At 48.8% G+C, this 12,281-nt stretch overlaps 1 protein-coding gene across 5 annotated transcripts in view; it reads right to left on the bottom strand.

The window, feature by feature from the left end:
* LOC119967822 (beta-1,3-galactosyl-O-glycosyl-glycoprotein beta-1,6-N-acetylglucosaminyltransferase 3-like) overlaps nt 1–7,722 on the bottom strand; it is a 41,490-nt gene extending 33,768 nt beyond the window's left edge. For 2 of the 5 annotated variants that reach the window (XM_038800844.1, XM_038800846.1), the window contains exons 1-2: nt 7,372–7,722; nt 383–501 (exon numbers count right to left, since the gene is read on the bottom strand). The gene's annotated coding sequence lies outside the window, so the exon portion shown is untranslated. The remainder of the gene's footprint in view (nt 1–382; nt 502–7,371) is intronic. The other 3 variants (XM_038800845.1, XM_038800848.1, XM_038800843.1) reach the window with 2 other exon arrangements.
* Nucleotides 7,723–12,281: the final 4,559 nt, after the last annotated feature.

The raw sequence follows: 12,281 nt of genomic DNA, 5'->3' as shown, positions 1-12,281 counted from the left end.
GTCTAGGTAACTATACACCTCCCGGATGTGCTGCAGTCTCTGAAGCTCAGACCAATACTGATCTGAACTTCCTCGAGCAACAAACATTTGGTGCAGATGTGGTCACTGCAGCTCGCGGTGGGATCTGCAAGATACCAAATCCTGCTGCTGCACACATTGCCATCTCTACTGATTTAATTAATTAATTCGTTTTACAATGCCTTTGTTTTGGCACCGATTTCCAACAGCCAATCAGATCAGAGCTTTCCTGTGACGTCGGTGTTTCAGTTTTTTTCAGCTTCAGTGCAATCGCCGGCATTCACCACTCACTGCTCTGCCCTCCGAGACTGCTCCCTGCAGACTAGACCACGAATACCCGAGGTAAATGACTTTATATACTCACCGCCAGATGCTCCGCCCTCCGAGACTGTTCCTTGGAGACTAGTCGGCGCATCCCGGAGGTAAGATATTTTATTCAATCACCGCTCTGATGCCCCGCCCTCCGAGACTGCTCTCTGGAAACTATTGAAATGCGTGCATTAGTTGAAGTATCAGCCATCGTCTATTCATCTTCATGTATTTTAATTCATTTCCACTATCAGCCGCGGCCAACTCACCCCCTCATGCCATCGCAGTTTCCTTTGTTAAGAGTTTCAGAACACTAGTCTCAGTTTGGACGGCTACAGTTTCAATCCTCATTGACGTCTACCACCTTCATGCCCTTTAATTATTTTTCCCAATCTCACTCCCGCAGCCATCTCAATCCTCATACCATCGTAGTGCCTTTCGTTTCCTTTCAGGACACTTATTCCAGATTGGAGAAATTCGCTTTCAATCCTTATTAATACTTCCACCATGCCATGTTCCTTAAAGGACCTCACACAACACATTATGAAAAATAATTCTAATTAATCAACACAAAACTGGGATACTATGTTCCCTCGTTGGCTCCTCGACAGACCATAAAATAATCTCGTACGCACTTCACGAATTACTATTGCTAGTTTGATTTGGCCAATCAAATGTAGGTTATAGCGACCCAAAATGAGTGTAGCACACTCATTATATGCACTTCTCACACCCTGTTCATTTCATCCTCCACCTTGATACTTCTGTTTTGAGGCCTGATCAATTTCGCTTAATTTTTCTGTTCCTTGATTCTTCTTTGCTCCACCTATTTAGATTCAGTATCTAGACTTTCTGGGCAAATATCCTCTCTCATTATTGACCTGAGTTAATTGTTAACTAACAACATCACCCATCACATTTTACTTTTTGTATATCCTTTACAAAATGCGAGTACCCTTGACTTTCCAGTTCCCAGCCTTTGTCACTCTGCAAGTTATGTCTCTGTAATCCCAATCATATCGTACATTCTGCGTCATCTTGTGCTCTGAATTAATGTGCCTTAATGTAAAAGCACTGTGCAATTTGATACCGTCTCTTTACAATTTACATTTTAATGCTTTTATGCATTTTTTGTACTCTGACTCTATTTTCTACTTTTCTTTGTTTACTTCCTCTTCAACTTTTGTTTTCCACGTTTCTTCCTTTCAGCTCGCACCTTTTGTGTCTTCGAACTCGGAATCCTATTCGCTGCCACTCTAGTTGCTGTAGTACCAGCAATATCCCTGCAATGATATTCCTCACGGTCGTGCTGTGTTACAAGCAGTCTAGCTTTCACAGGTCCTATATTTCACAGAATTTCTCCCAGTGATTCGGAATACATGCCTCCAAAAACATCTCTCCAGCCATGTATTCATCTGGTCTGCTCTTTAATTCCCGATCTCGCTAACAGGGGATTAATGCTGAGAATGATATCGTTGAAGTCCTGTTTCCGAGTTCATTTCATTTCTATTAAAAGTAATTTTTATTAAAGTTTTCACAAAATATCAACAACAAAATATAAAAGGAACCCAATAGAATTAAATACAAAACAGAATAAAACAACTCAATGCCCGCCTACCCCCTATACACAAGTAATAAATTAACACCCATCGAAACACATAGCAAACATAGTAAATATATACACCCCATCAGATCCCCCAATATAGAAAAGCAAAAAATAAAAATAAAAATAGAACCCCCTCCCTCCCCCCCTCCCCCCCCACCCGGGTTGCTGCTGCTGCTGACCATTGTCTACCGTTTTGCCAGGAAGTCTAAGAACGGTTGCCACCGCCTGAAAAACCCTTGCACCGACTCGTCAAAGCAAATTTCACCCTTTCCAATTTAATAAACCCCGCCATGTCATTCAACCAGGCCTCCACGCTTGGGGGGTCTCGCATCCTTCCATTGAAGAAGAATCCTCCGTCAGGCTACCAGGGATGCAAAGGCCAGAATCCCGGCCTCTTTTGCCCCCTGCACTCCTGGCTCCTCTGCAACCCCAAATATTGCGAGCCCCCTGCCCGGTTTGACCCTGGATCCAACCACCCTCGACACGTCCTCGCTACGCCCTTCCAAAATTTCTCCAGCGCTCAGCATGCCCAGAACATATGGATATGATTTGCTGGGCTCCCTGAGCACCTAACACACCTGTCCTCACCCCCAAAAAACCGGCTCATCCTTGTCCCGGTCATATGTGCCCTGTGCAGTACCTTAAACTGTATGAGGCTGCGCCTCGCACACAAAGAGGTAGAGTTCATTCTCCCCAGGGCATCTGCGCACGTCCCCTCCTCGATCTCCTCCCCCTACTCCTCCTCCCACTTACCTTTCAGCTCCTCCACAGAGGCCTCATCCTCCTCCTGCATCACCTGAGTATGTTGCCGAGATCTTCCCCTCTCCAACCCACACAACCGAGAGCACCCTGTCCTGTACCGTGCATGGCGGCAGCGGCGGGAATTCCACCACTTGCCACCTAGCAAACGCCCTTACCTGTAGATACCTAAAGGTGTTTACAGGGGGGAGCCCGTACTTCTCCTCCAGCTCACCCAGGCTCACGAGCGTCCCATCCACAACAGGTCCCCCAACCTTCTTATCCCTGCCCTGTGCCACCGCTCTATTCTCCCCTCCATCGATTCTCCCCGGGACAAACCGGTGGTTCCCCTGTATCGGGGACCACACCGAGGCCCCCAGCTCCCCCCTGTGCCGCCTACATAGCCCTCAAATTTTGAGGGTAACCGCCACCACCTGGCTCATGGTATACCTCATTGGAGGGAGCGGCAGTGGCACCATTGCCAGCGCCTCCACACTCGCACCTTCACAAGGCACCGTCTCCAGCCTCTTCCATGCCGCCCCCTCCACCGCCATCACCCACTTGCGCACCATCGCCGCATTAGTGGCCCAGTACTACCCACAGAGGTTGGGCAGCGCCAGCCCCCCATCCCTACTCCACTCCAGGAAAACCCTTCTCACCCTCGGAGTCCCTCGCGCCCACACAAACCCTGCTATGCACCTGGTGACCTGCCTAAAGAATGTCTTCGGGATAAGAATGGGTGGCACTGAAACAGGAACAAAAACCTTTGGAGCACGGTCATCTTGACTGACTGCACCCTATCTGCCAGGGACAGAGGCAATGCGTCCCACCTCTTAAACACCTCCTCCATTTTCTCCACCAGCCTCGTGAAATTAAGTCTATGCAATGCCCCCCCCCCCCAAGCTCCTGGCCACCTGGACCCCCAAATACCTGAAGCTCCTCTTCGCTCTTTTTAGTGGGAGCTCGCCAATCCCCCTCTCCCGGTCCCCTGGGTGAACCACGAACAACTCGCTCTTCCCCATGTTGAGATTGTACCCTTAGAAATCCCCGAACTCCCTGAGGCTCCTCATTACCTCCGGCATTCCCCCCCCCCCCCACTGGTTCCGCCATATATAGCAGCAAGTCGGCCGCATAGAGCGACATCCTATGCTCCTCCCCACACCGCACCAGCCCCCTCCAGTTCCTCGACTCCCTCAGTGCCATAACCAGGGATTCAATCGCCAGTGCGAAGAGCAAGGGGACAACGGACACCCCTGCCTCGTCCCTCGATGCAACTGAAAGTACACGGGCCTCCTCTTGTTCTTAGCCACAATCGCGATCGGGACCTCATATAACAGCCTAACCCACCTGACGAACCCCTCCTCAAACCCGAACCTGTTCAGCACCTCCTACAAGTACCCCGACTCTACATTATTAAAGGCCTTCTCAGCGTCCATGGCTGCCACTATCTCCGCCTCCCCCTCCCTAGCCGGCATCATAATAACATTCAGGAGCCTCCGCACATTCGCGTTCAACTGCCTCCCCTTCACGAACCCCGTCTGGTCTTCGTGGATGACCTGCAGCACACAATCCTCAATGCTCGTGGCTACGACTTCTGCCAGCACCTTGGCATCTACATTTAACAGGGAAATTGGCCTGTAAGATCCACACTGCTGGGGATCCTTGCCCCGCTTCAGGATCAAGGAGATCAGTGCCCAGGACATCGTCGGGGGCAAAGCACCCCCCCCCCCCCCCGCCTTGCCTCATTAAAGGTCCTAACCAGCAGTCGGCCCAACAGGTCCAGATATTCTTTGTAAAATTCGACCAGGAAACCGTCCGGCCCCGGTGCCTTCCCCACCTGCATGCTCCCTATCCCTTTCGCCAGCTCCTCCAGCCCAATCGGGGCCCCTAATCCCACCACCAGTCCCTCCTCCACCTTCGGGAACCTCAGTTGGTCTAGAAAGTGGCCCATCCCTCCCTTCTCCAGTGGGGGCTCGGACCGATACAGTTTCTCATAAAAGTCCCTGAAGACCCCATTGATGCCAATCCCACTCCGCACCACACTCCCTCCCCCATCCTTAACTCCCCCAATCTCCCTAGCTGCGTCCTGCTTCCGAAGTTGATGCGCCAGCATCCGGCTTGCCTTTTCCCCATATTCGTAAATCGCCCCCTGGGCCTTCATCCACTGCGCCTCCGCCTTCCTCGTGGTCAACAGGTGGAATTCGGCCTGGAGGCTACGCCTCTTCCTCAACATTCCCTCCTCCGGCACCTCCGCATACCTCCTGTCTCCCCTCACCATCTTCCCCCTCCAGCCTCTCCCTCTCCCTCTGTTCACTCCTATCCTTGTGAGCCCTAATGGAGATCAGCTCTCCCCTAACCATCGCCTTCAGTGCCTCCCAGACCATCCCCACTCGGACCTCCCCGTTATCGTTGGCCTCCAGGTATCTTTCTATGCTTCCTCGAATCCGCTCGCTCACCTCCTCGTCCGCCAACAGCACTACCTCCAAGTGCCACAACGGGCGCTGGTCCCTCTCTTCCTCCAGCTCTAAGTCTACCCTATGCGGGGCGTGATCCAAAATGGCAATCGCCGAGTACTTAGTATCCTCTACTGTCGCGATCAGTGCCCTACTCATAACAAAGAAGTCGAACCGGGAATAGGTCTTACGAACGTGCGACAAGAAAAAAAATTCCGTAGCCCCCGGCCTTGCAAATTCCCATGGGTCCACCCCTCCAATCTGGTCCATAAACCCCCTCAGCACTTTAGCCACCGCCGGCCTCCTACCTGTCCTAGACCTGGAGCGATCCAGTGCCGGATCCAACACCGTGTTAAAGTCCCCCCCCCCCATTATTAGGCCCCCCACTTCCAGGTCCGGGATCCGACCCAACATGCGCCGCATAAAACCCGCATCGTCCCAGTTCGGGGCGTAAACATTGACCAGCACCACCCTCTCCCCTTGCAGCTTACCACTTACCATTACGTACCTGCCGTCATTGTCTGTCACAATGCTCGACGCCTCGAATGACACAATCTTTCCCACCAAGATCGCCACTCCCCCCCCGATTTTTGGCATCCAACCCCGAATGAAACACCTGGCCTACCCACCCCTTCCTCAATCTTACCTGGTCCGCCACCTTCAGGTGTGTCTCCTGGAGCATAACCACATCCGCATTCAGCCCCTTCAGGTACGTGAACACCCGGGCCCGATTAACCGGCCCGTTCAGTCCCCTTACATTCCAGGTTATCAGCTGGATCAGGGGGCTGCCCGCCCCCTCCTCCGCCGACTAGCCATACTCCCTCCTCAGCCAGCCACGTGCCTACTTCCCATGCCCGGCCCATTCCTCATGGCGGCAGACACCTATCCCGACCCCCTCTACTCGCTCCAGCTTCCCTTTGACCATACCAGCAGCAACGAGCACCTCGTGCGCCTCTACCTTTACCACTAGGCCCAAGGTCTCATCCTCGTTATCTGAGATCTTTTGCCGGACCTCACGGATCGCCACCCCCTGTGCCGCCTGAGTCTCCAGTAGCTTATCAATAAAAGCCTTCATAGGCTCCAGCAGGTCCGCTTTGAGCTCCCTGAAGCAGCGCTGGATAACCTCCTGCTGCTCCGTCACCCACTGTATCCACGCTGCCTGGTCTCCGCCAGTCACCACCTTGCTTTTCTTCCCTCGTACTTTCTTTGGCTTCACCACCACTATTTTAGTCGCCCCGCTCCTGGTCCAAGCCATACAATGTTGGGGGAATGCGGCAGTCTCCTTCCCACACCGGCAAATGTCCGAAAAATGTCGTTAGGGGCCCTGAAAAGAGCCTAAAAGTCCGTTCCAAGCGGGAGCTGCTGAATGTGCGATGTAGCTCTGCATAGCCGCAACCGGAAGTCGAGTTCATTTCATTTCTCCCCAAATTCTGCTTGTATGACATCATACCTCTCTTTAATATTTTGGTCATGATGTGGAGATGCCGGCGTTGGACTGGGGTGAGCACAGTAAGAAGTCTTACAACACCAGGTTAAAGTCCAACAGGTTTGTTTCAAACACGAGCTTTCGGAGCACGGCTCCTTCTTCACCTGAAGAAGGAGCCGTGCTCCGAAAGCTCGTGTTTGAAACAAACCTGTTGGACTTTAACCTGGTGTTGTAAGACTTCTTACAATATTTTGGTCGTATCGATATGGACTACGCCTCTCATTGTTCAGAATATCATGCAGTCGCTCAGTGACATCGTCAACCCTATCAGCAGCGAGGGAACATACCATCCTGGAGTCACCTCTAAGGCCGCAGAAACGTCTATTTGTTCTCTTAGACACCGCTATCATTACCGCTCTCCCTCCTTTTTGTTTCGCCAACGCCCCTGCTGGTGAGCCACTCCTGGCGTCTCAGACCTCGCCCTTATTGCACCCCCCTGAGAAACCACCTCCCCCACTATCATACAAAACGGAAAGCATGTTCGAGACAAGATGAACTCAGAGTGGTCCTCATCGATCAGCCTAGTGTTTTGTGTTTTCTGGCAGTCACACATTCTCTTTATACTCCTCATATGTAATACTTTCGGATGACACTTCCTGAACACGTGTTCTCCCTGGGCTCTGGAAATGTCACTGACTTCCCCATCGCACATGAGAACATGGCACGTGGCTGGCCAGCCCTCCTGTTAAATATCCTTTAATTACGTTCTTTATTTTTGTTCATATAGTTTGGAGAATACAAAGGACAATATAAATACTTACGTGCCTTATGTACCGATGCCGTTCCACTTGCGCTGTCGCCAGGTCGCGCTCTCTTCTCGGCTTTCGTCCCTTTCGCTCTTTAAGGATCCACAAGCATCCTCTCTATTTCCACAATTCTTCATCTCACATGCTGACCCTCTCGCACGACATATCCTCGCTCAACCACCAAGTTTCCTTCAACAATTTGGCTCCACGACAGTTATGTCTTGTTCTGCGATCTGCCAGATTGTTAGCCTGGCAACAGAAGAAACCGTTGCTCGCCAGTAACTGAAAACGGAAGTCACGAAACCAACATCACGTGTGCTGAGTTCAGTTTCGAGTAACATTAACCCTCAACACCGCTGATTTTTTAAAATGTAAAAATGCAACTTCGACTCTAATAATGGGTGTTTTACACCGCGGCTTGACAGTATGGGTTGATTGGATGTGCTGTAGGTGCCAGCTGAACAGGACAATAAGCAGCAATGCATCTATAAACGTACATCAATAAAATTGAACAGTGTTAGAAATAGGCATTGCAATCTGTAGCAATCTAACTGTCGTAACCTTACGAAAGCTTGTTACTGGAACCGATAGTCCCTCCAATTGCCAGTCAAATACTTAATCAAATAAAAAAAATGTTATAGCCATGTTCCTTCAATTTCTGGATTAAGAAAATATAAATAAGCATAATTATTAAAATCTAGTTACCATTTAAAGGGTTGGTAAGTACCGTTTTTTTAAGTTTCCTGCGGAAAGCTACTCCCCACAGCTTGTGTTGAGCGAGCATAGAAATGGATGTAGAATGCACCGGAACAAACACTGATCTAAGTTAAATTAGAATTGCCCTGTGCTTGGGCCTGGAGCTGGGTTATGTAAAAACAGAGCACCTGTTTCCTGACAACAAAAGAAATATTCACTTTTAATCACGGTCACAATATATATTGGAACGATAATATTTTGCTCATAATTTTAGCACTGATTCTCATTTAATTGATAATGATTGAATCCAAATGTAATTATTAAATCGAGAATCAGTAGGAAATACATTTTGTGCCGTGCAAAATTTGTGCCGTGCAAAATTTGCAGGCGACACAAAAACTGCCCGTGGTGTTGGTGGTGAAGAGAAACGCTGTGGATTCCAGAATTATATGAGCAGTTTGGTTCGTGGGAGGAAAAACTGAAGCTGAAATACAACCAGGCCAGTGTGAGGCAATACATTTGGGAAGGCAGCAGACGCAGGGAAATACGGAACATTGAAAGTGTTCGAGAAAATGGGAGACCTTGGAGTGCATGGCCCCATGTCCTTGAAGTTGGCATGGCATGAGGATAAGGTTGTAAAAGAAGCACATGGAATGTTATTTTTTTATTGGACGAGGCTTCGAGTACAAAAGCAGGGATGCAATGTTGAAGCTGTACAAAACGCTGCTTACGCCACTGTTGGATTTTGTGTAGCGTTCTCGTCATCAAAGTCCAGTGAGGAGATAATTGCTCTGGAGAGAATACCCAGATTTACAACAGTATTGCCAATGCTTGAAAGTTGCAGCTAAGAGGAGAGAATGGACTGGCTCTGCTATCACCCTTAGAACAGAGGAGGCTAAGACGTAACCTAACTGAGGTTTATAAATTAAGAGGTGCCTTCAGATGGTCCTCCGAAAGACATATTAGCCCTAATATTGAGAGATCAATTACATGAGGACTTAAACTTAATGAGGATTTGATGAGACATGCGGACAACGTTGTTCAACCAGAGACTGGTGAGTGCCTGGATTTCTCTGCCTAGATTGGTGGTGGAGGAATAAACCCTAGACTGATTTCAGAGATACCTGGATCTGCACCTGCGCTGCTGTAATCAGCAAGGCTACGAAGCAGTGCTGGAAAATGGGCGGCTCGCTTGATCTTATTATTCGCCTGGCGCAGACACAAAGTTTTGAAGTCCTCTCCTGAGTCGTCTCTTTTCTATGGTTCTGCGGTTCCATAGCAGCTGGAGGTTGCCATCCATCAGCTCGTTTCTTCTGGTATGAAACAGAAAATGCTGGAAAAGCGCAGCAAGTCTGGTAGCATGTGTGGATAGAAAGGCAGAATTGATGTTCTGAATCCGTGTGATTCTAATTCAGACCCCACTTTACTGGTTGGATATAAAACATATATTCATTCGGTAACAGTAGCGACTTATTCTGTAGCAGAGATCATGCCCTCATATAATTCACGTATCTGTAACTGGACCAGACGACTAGATGTCACCCGAGATAAGTTTTGTACATCCATTTTCTATTCAATTAGCAACTGTATGTTTACCTGCGAAGTACTGGGATAAGCTGGGTTATAATCATATCGGAATTGAATTATAAAGAAAACTCGGGAAATAAACTGTTTTTTTAATTGTTTCGTGTTTCTCAACGTGAGGTATACTACTCATAGAATGCTTTCGCCGCTCTGGGACCATGATTGAAATGTTAATTTAATTAAGTTATACACAGCATCGCGGCATTTCACTCTGCCGCCATTATGTGCTCAAGTATATATTGCAGTCCCTTCACTGTCGCATGGTCAAACAACACTGTGGAGGAGGGGAACAGGAAAAAGGCATTTACGTGGAAAACCAGGGAGGCAGGCCCCTGAGGGAGATAGCGTTAAAACATTCCACATTTATGAGTACCAGGTTGCAGCGCTCGCAGCTCTAGCTTAGGTAGTCAGCCAACCCGACCAGTTTCCTACACAGCAGACATACATTTGGATAGCATGTATTTCCACAGCAGTGTAATAGCCTTCCCGACACGATGGGAAACAAGGGGATTCGTCTATGCAGAAGGGAAACCTCTGCTGTTGGCACCATTATTAAGATTAATTTTCCAAACTACCCAAGGCCGGGAATATTGCATCATTAAAGTCAAGGCCCACCGCCGGACTGCCACACTTGGGAGCATAAGGGTGCATGAACTAGCCAAACAAGGTCTCCATTAAGCCGAATTTCGGCATCCACCATTATGGAACGCATTGAAACTGTGACCATTAGTCAGACAAAGGTCGAAGATCTTAAACAGGCCTAAAGCAACGACCAGGGCCTGAAACAATTTCATGAAGCGTCATCTCGACTTGCTTTGAGAAATAGCAGGATACACTCACCATGCAAGTTGGGATAGACCTTAAAGATGGCCTATATGTGGTCCCGACGAGGGACCAGAATAAATTATTTTCCAACATTCTGATGTCCATGGCCACCAAGGGGCAGGAATGACCAGGAGGTGAGCGAATCAAGGCTTCTGCTCGTGGCAAAGTCTGGAGCAGGATGTACGACATTTGTTAATAACTGTATAATCTGCGCACAGAAAATACCGATAAACATGCTCACAAGGTGGGAGTGAGACACACATGCCCTGTGGAAGGCCACTGGACTAATAATTAGATTGACTACATCGGTCATCTACCGCCCAGTGCGTGAAGTTACAAATACATCTTGGTCATTGTAGACAGTTTCAGTGAGTGGGTGGAAGCATTCCCAACCTGTACGAACGACGGCCAAGGTCACGGCTGACATGCTAGTGCAGCAAATGGATGTGATGGTTGGAGGTGAATCATTTTAGCTTCAGGACATCATGGCAGAAGTTACTCAAGGTAGTGTTTAAGGTTAAAACATGTTTAGCTGCTTTATCAATGATATTCCACGCATCATTCGGTCATACGATCCGCGGTGGGGATGTTTGCTGCTGATGGCACAAAGCGACTCCTGAGATACTAAACCAGTCCATGTCCCAATGCAGAAATAGCTGGCCAATATCGCGGCTTGAGTTCAAGTCTTAAATAACATTCGTCCAAAAACGTGACCTTAAGTGACCATCTCGAACAAAAGAGGATCTCGCTATCACCCCTTGATGTTCAGTCGTGTTTCCATCCATCGCCGAATCTCACTATCAATAACCTGGGGGTTAAAATTGAGTAGACTCTGAACTGGACTAGCCATATAAATACGGCGACTAATAGGGCACGTCAGAAGCTAGGCATCCTGTGGTGAGTAATTCACCTCAGGTCTCCACAAGGCCTGTCCACCATCTACAAGATACATGGCAGGAGTGTGATGCAATACACTCCACTTGCCTGGATTTGTGCAGCTCAAACAGCACTCACAAAGGTCGAACATATCTAGGAGAAAGCAGCACACTTTATTGCTCCCTCTTCCTCAAACAATCATTCCCTCCACTACCGACAAACTGTGGCAGCCGTGTGTACCGTCTCCAAATTCAGTTCAGGAAGTCACCAAGTTACCTTCGGCAGCACTTTCCAAACCCACGGCCACTACAATCTCGCAGGCAAGAGCACTAGATACCTGAGAACATCACTAGCTGCAGGTTCCCCTCCAAGTCACACGCCATCCTGACTTGGACATAAATCGCCGTTCCTTCACTGTCGATGGGTCAAAATCCTGGAACTCCTTCCCTAAATGCTCTGTGGGCGGACCCATATCTCATGGACCGCAATAAAGTGCTGGTCTAGCTCGCGATGCCCACATGTCGCGAACTGAATAAGTGAAACAATTTAAAATATTTCACCTACTTATGACTCCAACCAATGGAATATTTTCTCAATTCTAATAAAACCTAACATGCCAGGATTCCTTGCTGATCTCACTCACTTTCTGGCTCCCGAGATCTGGCAAATCGTCTATGAAGTAGAAGTCTGCCACGTTTTCGAACATTTTCCACATGCCCGGATGTGTGCAACCCCAACAGCAATAATGAATCTGCACATCATCCAGGACAAAACAGGCGCTTTCTTGGCACCCCATGCATCACCTTCAACACCCATGACTCCACTAAAGACGCAAAGTGGCAGTGTGTCATGGACAACATGCACCATAGCATCTCAGCAAAGCTTCATTGGCAGAAACATCCACACCCGGGCTCTCTACACCTTAGATGGTCAAGGGCACCAGA

The sequence above is a fragment of the Scyliorhinus canicula genome, chromosome 6, assembly GCF_902713615.1.
Source record: "Scyliorhinus canicula chromosome 6, sScyCan1.1, whole genome shotgun sequence".
Lineage (NCBI taxonomy): Eukaryota > Metazoa > Chordata > Chondrichthyes > Carcharhiniformes > Scyliorhinidae > Scyliorhinus > Scyliorhinus canicula.
The sequence above is the reverse complement of the archived record's forward strand: the minus strand, read 5'-3'. Positions and strand labels throughout refer to the sequence as shown.